Raw genomic sequence first — 7,094 nt, 5'->3', positions numbered from 1 at the left:
TTTTCTAAGTTCTTTGTTTTTTAACCTTCATTTTTCTTTTAATACCAATCGTATATAGCATCTGGCAACATGGTTAGGTAAGGGGTTTGAGTTTTTCTCCTTTACTATTTTCTTTTTGCATTGAGGTTTTTCTAAACAAAATGTATATACTATTTAGAATACAAATTATGGATATGATTTACAATTTGTGTTTAATGGAATGCCTTATTTGTGTAAATGTCTATATATTTATCTTTTTTGTTGGTATGTTTTTTTTTTAAATCAATAAAAATATTTTAAGAGAATAATGGTTCAAGTGTGTTCTTAGTATTGTGAAAACCTAATGATTATTTCTGTTTCTGTCCTTGGCATTAGCTGCAGTAACTGTGTTTTGTCTTGTTTGGAATACATTTAAGGTTTCATTATAATATTGGAGTTTTGCCAGCAAAAGATGTATTGGTTGGTTTTCTGGCTTTGAGTGGGAGGGGGTTAACATTTATTTGGAAGCTGTTTTGGCTTTGCAGAGCCACATCTGTTTTTGCTCATCTTATTTTTAATGCCTGTATATTATAATTAGAACAATTTTCTTTTTTACTTGCTAGCTTTTTAAGTAGTTAAAATTAATCCAATTATTAATTTACATAGTTTTAATGTTAAAGGGTTAATGTAAAACAAAAGATTTTTGCTCATGCTAAAAAATTTAGGATACCAATTATATTTCTGAAAGAAACGCATATGACACGTGACAACGTGTCTTTTTAGATGAATGGGTTGAATTTTCATTCTTCAGGGTAAATCCAGAGGAGTATCAATTTTTATAGATCACACAATTTCCTTTGTTCAACATAATGTGTCAAATAAAAACAGTTGTTATTGGAACTTTTATAATAAATTGACACTGTTTGCTAATATTTATGCTCTGAATGTGGATGACCCTGGATTTATTGAACTTTTTAAATCTTTGCCTGATATAAGCTTTGTTAGTGATGGAAGACTTTCATTGCTGGTGAGATCCAGTTTTAGACCATTCGTCATCCAAACTAGCCATTTTGAATAGATTGGCTTTATTTAATTTTTTAAAAATTAAAAAGTGGTATTTTGATGTCTGGCATTTTTATCCAGAAGATGGGGATTATTTTTTTTCTTGCGTTCATCACATATTTGAGGATCAATTATTTCTTTATTGACAGTCAAATGATCCTGTTAATTCAATTTTGTGAATATTAAAAAAAAAGTCATTTCTGACCATGCTCCTATGGTTTTATCTTTAAACTTACCTGGTCTCCCTCATATAAGCAGATATTAGCATTTTAATTCTAATTTACTCTACCTTTCTTTCTGATAGATTTTTAAAAAGTTCTTGGAAGAACAAATTACTCTTTTGGGGGGGGGAGGGGAAACTTGAACTGCAAATATTAAGAAAAAGACCAATAAATACAGAACTGATTTAACTAACCAACTGAAACAATTACATCAAAAGTATGTTCTGGCTCCAGTCCCTGCTTTATATAAATGGCATGTCAAAATTAAAGCTAAATATGTTCTAACATATTCAACTGAAAGCTAACTTTTAAAAGATGAAAGTCAATATTCATGGAGAGAAACAGGTAAACAATTGGCTAATTAATTAAAAGCTTCAGCAGCCAAATGACAAATTGAAGAAATTCACAAACCTAATGGTGATATGACATTTAGAAATAAAAGGTATCGTTTAGAAATAAAAGGTATCGTTTAGAAATAAAAGGTATCGTTTAGAAATAAAAGGTATCGTTTAGAAATAAAAGGTATCGTTTAGAAATAAAAGGTATCGTTTAGAAATAAAAGGTATCGTTTAGAAATAAAAGGTATCGTTTAGAAATAAAAGGTATCGTTTAGAAATAAAAGGTATCGTTTAGAAATAAAAGGTATCGTTTAGAAATAAAAGGTATCGTTTAGAAATAAAAGGTATCGTTTAGAAATAAAAGGTATCGTTTAGAAATAAAAGGTATCGTTTAGAAATAAAAGGTATCGTTTAGAAATAAAAGGTATCGTTTAGAAATAAAAGGTATCGTTTAGAAATAAAAGGTATCGTTTAGAAATAAAAGGTATCGTTTAGAAATAAAAGGTATCGTTTAGAAATAAAAGGTATCGTTTAGAAATAAAAGGTATCGTTTAGAAATAAAAGGTATCGTTTAGAAATAAAAGGTATCGTTTAGAAATAAAAGGTATCGTTTAGAAATAAAAGGTATCGTTTAGAAATAAAAGGTATCGTTTAGAAATAAAAGGTATCGTTTAGAAATAAAAGGTATCGTTTAGAAATAAAAGGTATCGTTTAGAAATAAAAGGTATCGTTTAGAAATAAAAGGTATCGTTTAGAAATAAAAGGTATCGTTTAGAAATAAAAGGTATCGTTTAGAAATAAAAGGTATCGTTTAGAAATAAAAGGTATCGTTTAGAAATAAAAGGTATCGTTTAGAAATAAAAGGTATCGTTTAGAAATAAAAGGTATCGTTTAGAAATAAAAGGTATCGTTTAGAAATAAAAGGTATCGTTTAGAAATAAAAGGTATCGTTTAGAAATAAAAGGTATCGTTTAGAAATAAAAGGTATCGTTTAGAAATAAAAGGTATCGTTTAGAAATAAAAGGTATCGTTTAGAAATAAAAGGTATCGTTTAGAAATAAAAGGTATCGTTTAGAAATAAAAGGTATCGTTTAGAAATAAAAGGTATCGTTTAGAAATAAAAGGTATCGTTTAGAAATAAAAGGTATCGTTTAGAAATAAAAGGTATCGTTTAGAAATAAAAGGTATCGTTTAGAAATAAAAGGTATCGTTTAGAAATAAAAGGTATCGTTTAGAAATAAAAGGTATCGTTTAGAAATAAAAGGTATCGTTTAGAAATAAAAGGTATCGTTTAGAAATAAAAGGTATCGTTTAGAAATAAAAGGTATCGTTTAGAAATAAAAGGTATCGTTTAGAAATAAAAGGTATCGTTTAGAAATAAAAGGTATCGTTTAGAAATAAAAGGTATCGTTTAGAAATAAAAGGTATCGTTTAGAAATAAAAGGTATCGTTTAGAAATAAAAGGTATCGTTTAGAAATAAAAGGTATCGTTTAGAAATAAAAGGTATCGTTTAGAAATAAAAGGTATCGTTTAGAAATAAAAGGTATCGTTTAGAAATAAAAGGTATCGTTTAGAAATAAAAGGTATCGTTTAGAAATAAAAGGTATCGTTTAGAAATAAAAGGTATCGTTTAGAAATAAAAGGTATCGTTTAGAAATAAAAGGTATCGTTTAGAAATAAAAGGTATCGTTTAGAAATAAAAGGTATCGTTTAGAAATAAAAGGTATCGTTTAGAAATAAAAGGTATCGTTTAGAAATAAAAGGTATCGTTTAGAAATAAAAGGTATCGTTTAGAAATAAAAGGTATCGTTTAGAAATAAAAGGTATCGTTTAGAAATAAAAGGTATCGTTTAGAAATAAAAGGTATCGTTTAGAAATAAAAGGTATCGTTTAGAAATAAAAGGTATCGTTTAGAAATAAAAGGTATCGTTTAGAAATAAAAGGTATCGTTTAGAAATAAAAGGTATCGTTTAGAAATAAAAGGTATCGTTTAGAAATAAAAGGTATCGTTTAGAAATAAAAGGTATCGTTTAGAAATAAAAGGTATCGTTTAGAAATAAAAGGTATCGTTTAGAAATAAAAGGTATCGTTTAGAAATAAAAGGTATCGTTTAGAAATAAAAGGTATCGTTTAGAAATAAAAGGTATCGTTTAGAAATAAAAGGTATCGTTTAGAAATAAAAGGTATCGTTTAGAAATAAAAGGTATCGTTTAGAAATAAAAGGTATCGTTTAGAAATAAAAGGTATCGTTTAGAAATAAAAGGTATCGTTTAGAAATAAAAGGTATCGTTTAGAAATAAAAGGTATCGTTTAGAAATAAAAGGTATCGTTTAGAAATAAAAGGTATCGTTTAGAAATAAAAGGTATCGTTTAGAAATAAAAGGTATCGTTTAGAAATAAAAGGTATCGTTTAGAAATAAAAGGTATCGTTTAGAAATAAAAGGTATCGTTTAGAAATAAAAGGTATCGTTTAGAAATAAAAGGTATCGTTTAGAAATAAAAGGTATCGTTTAGAAATAAAAGGTATCGTTTAGAAATAAAAGGTATCGTTTAGAAATAAAAGGTATCGTTTAGAAATAAAAGGTATCGTTTAGAAATAAAAGGTATCGTTTAGAAATAAAAGGTATCGTTTAGAAATAAAAGGTATCGTTTAGAAATAAAAGGTATCGTTTAGAAATAAAAGGTATCGTTTAGAAATAAAAGGTATCGTTTAGAAATAAAAGGTATCGTTTAGAAATAAAAGGTATCGTTTAGAAATAAAAGGTATCGTTTAGAAATAAAAGGTATCGTTTAGAAATAAAAGGTATCGTTTAGAAATAAAAGGTATCGTTTAGAAATAAAAGGTATCGTTTAGAAATAAAAGGTATCGTTTAGAAATAAAAGGTATCGTTTAGAAATAAAAGGTATCGTTTAGAAATAAAAGGTATCGTTTAGAAATAAAAGGTATCGTTTAGAAATAAAAGGTATCGTTTAGAAATAAAAGGTATCGTTTAGAAATAAAAGGTATCGTTTAGAAATAAAAGGTATCGTTTAGAAATAAAAGGTATCGTTTAGAAATAAAAGGTATCGTTTAGAAATAAAAGGTATCGTTTAGAAATAAAAGGTATCGTTTAGAAATAAAAGGTATCGTTTAGAAATAAAAGGTATCGTTTAGAAATAAAAGGTATCGTTTAGAAATAAAAGGTATCGTTTAGAAATAAAAGGTATCGTTTAGAAATAAAAGGTATCGTTTAGAAATAAAAGGTATCGTTTAGAAATAAAAGGTATCGTTTAGAAATAAAAGGTATCGTTTAGAAATAAAAGGTATCGTTTAGAAATAAAAGGTATCGTTTAGAAATAAAAGGTATCGTTTAGAAATAAAAGGTATCGTTTAGAAATAAAAGGTATCGTTTAGAAATAAAAGGTATCGTTTAGAAATAAAAGGTATCGTTTAGAAATAAAAGGTATCGTTTAGAAATAAAAGGTATCGTTTAGAAATAAAAGGTATCGTTTAGAAATAAAAGGTATCGTTTAGAAATAAAAGGTATCGTTTAGAAATAAAAGGTATCGTTTAGAAATAAAAGGTATCGTTTAGAAATAAAAGGTATCGTTTAGAAATAAAAGGTATCGTTTAGAAATAAAAGGTATCGTTTAGAAATAAAAGGTATCGTTTAGAAATAAAAGGTATCGTTTAGAAATAAAAGGTATCGTTTAGAAATAAAAGGTATCGTTTAGAAATAAAAGGTATCGTTTAGAAATAAAAGGTATCGTTTAGAAATAAAAGGTATCGTTTAGAAATAAAAGGTATCGTTTAGAAATAAAAGGTATCGTTTAGAAATAAAAGGTATCGTTTAGAAATAAAAGGTATCGTTTAGAAATAAAAGGTATCGTTTAGAAATAAAAGGTATCGTTTAGAAATAAAAGGTATCGTTTAGAAATAAAAGGTATCGTTTAGAAATAAAAGGTATCGTTTAGAAATAAAAGGTACCGTTTAGAAATAAAAGGTACCGTTTAAGGAATTTTATTCTGAACTTTATAGTTCCAATTGTTTTAAGAATAATATTGAAATGATTAACTTTTGTTTTTAGATCAGTTGAATATTCTTATACTTCCTACTGCTAATCAAACAAAAGCAGTTGGATCAACCTATTTCATATGAGGAAATAGCTGAGGCTGTATGTTCGTTATATTCTGGGAAGTCACCAGGTCCTGATGGATTTTCTGGAGAATTTTATTGGGCTTTTTCCTCATTACTTGTACCTCACCTATGTTCTTCCTTCCCCCCCCCCCCCGATTGTTTTTAAAAAAAACTTGCAGCTTGCCCAACTTAAAACAAAGTTTCCATCTTGCTTTTTCTTAAAAAGAATAAACCCCAGTTGACTGCTCTTCATGAAGGCCAATTTCTTATTGTCAATTCAAAAATCAAGGTCTGTGACTGCACAGGATGAGCAATGGGAAGGGACCAGTTTCCCAGGATGGAAGGGAGACAAAGGCCCTGCGATGGATCCACAAACTTGTCCCTAATATTGGTGAAGGTTGCAAATGCCCCTTCAGCATCCTGTCTGCTTCCAATCATCTTCTCTGTACAGAGAAGGCAAGGTGGGGATGCTGCTTGAAGCAGGTGCGAGGAGCATGGTTAGGGGAAAACAGACATCCATTCTAGGGCTGAATGGCCTCACTATATTCTTATGCTGAGGTGACCATGCGGTAAATGGGATGGTTTGGATGGAACCCTCCACAGTCACAGTGTGATAATGGGCCATTTGGCCCAACTTGGCAAGCACAATGTGCCTATTTTTGAACAATGTCCCTCTAAATCAGGCCCCCCCCCAAAACATTTTAGGTCATCAATAAATAAATAAATGTCATTTCCATATGCATTAGTAATGGAAACTGCATACCAAACCCTGTGACACCATGTTCTGTATCCCCCTCCCCATGAATATCTCTCATGAAATATAGGGACATAAAAAGGGGAAACTTCATTGTCCATCCTTTTATGGCTGCTGATCCCCTGATGATCCTCTATTGTCGCTATCCAACGATGATGTGGAGGATGGCTTCAGGGGAGTGATTCCAGGGAAAGCATCTGGTCCGGACAGAGTACCCAGGTGAGTTCTGAAAACCTGTCGGTGTATTTATGGATATCTTCAACATCTCACTCCAACAGGGCCTCAATTGTACTGATGCCCAAGAAGAGTGTAGTAACTGCCTAACTGAATGCCTAGCAGTGGGACTCAAATCCACAGTGATGAAGTGTTTTGAGAGGATGGTGTTGAAGCACATCTCCTGTTTCCTTCCCACCATTGAGAACATCTACTGAGAACATCTGCTTAGAACACTGCTGTTGGAGGGCAGCTGCAATCATTAAGGATCTGCACCACCCAAGATATGCTCTATGGTTATGACTGCAATCAGGTAAAAGTTTATAAGTGTCACTGGACTGATAAAATCAGGTTCAGGAAGAGTTGCTACCTACCCTTACTAATATACTAATATACACTGCTATCTATTTTTGGGGGGTGGGGATGGGCT

General features: G+C 29.9%; 1 protein-coding gene across 1 annotated transcript in view; it reads right to left on the bottom strand.

The window, feature by feature from the left end:
- The window catches only part of LOC138741140 (zinc finger protein 850-like), a 72,615-nt gene that overhangs the window by 47,419 nt on the left and 18,102 nt on the right, over positions 1 to 7,094 (bottom strand). The gene's annotated exons all lie outside the window — the stretch shown is intronic.

The sequence above is a fragment of the Narcine bancroftii genome, chromosome 8 (assembly GCF_036971445.1).
Source record: "Narcine bancroftii isolate sNarBan1 chromosome 8, sNarBan1.hap1, whole genome shotgun sequence".
In the NCBI taxonomy this organism is placed as follows: Eukaryota; Metazoa; Chordata; class Chondrichthyes; order Torpediniformes; family Narcinidae; genus Narcine; species Narcine bancroftii.
The sequence above is the reverse complement of the archived record's forward strand: the minus strand, read 5'-3'. Positions and strand labels throughout refer to the sequence as shown.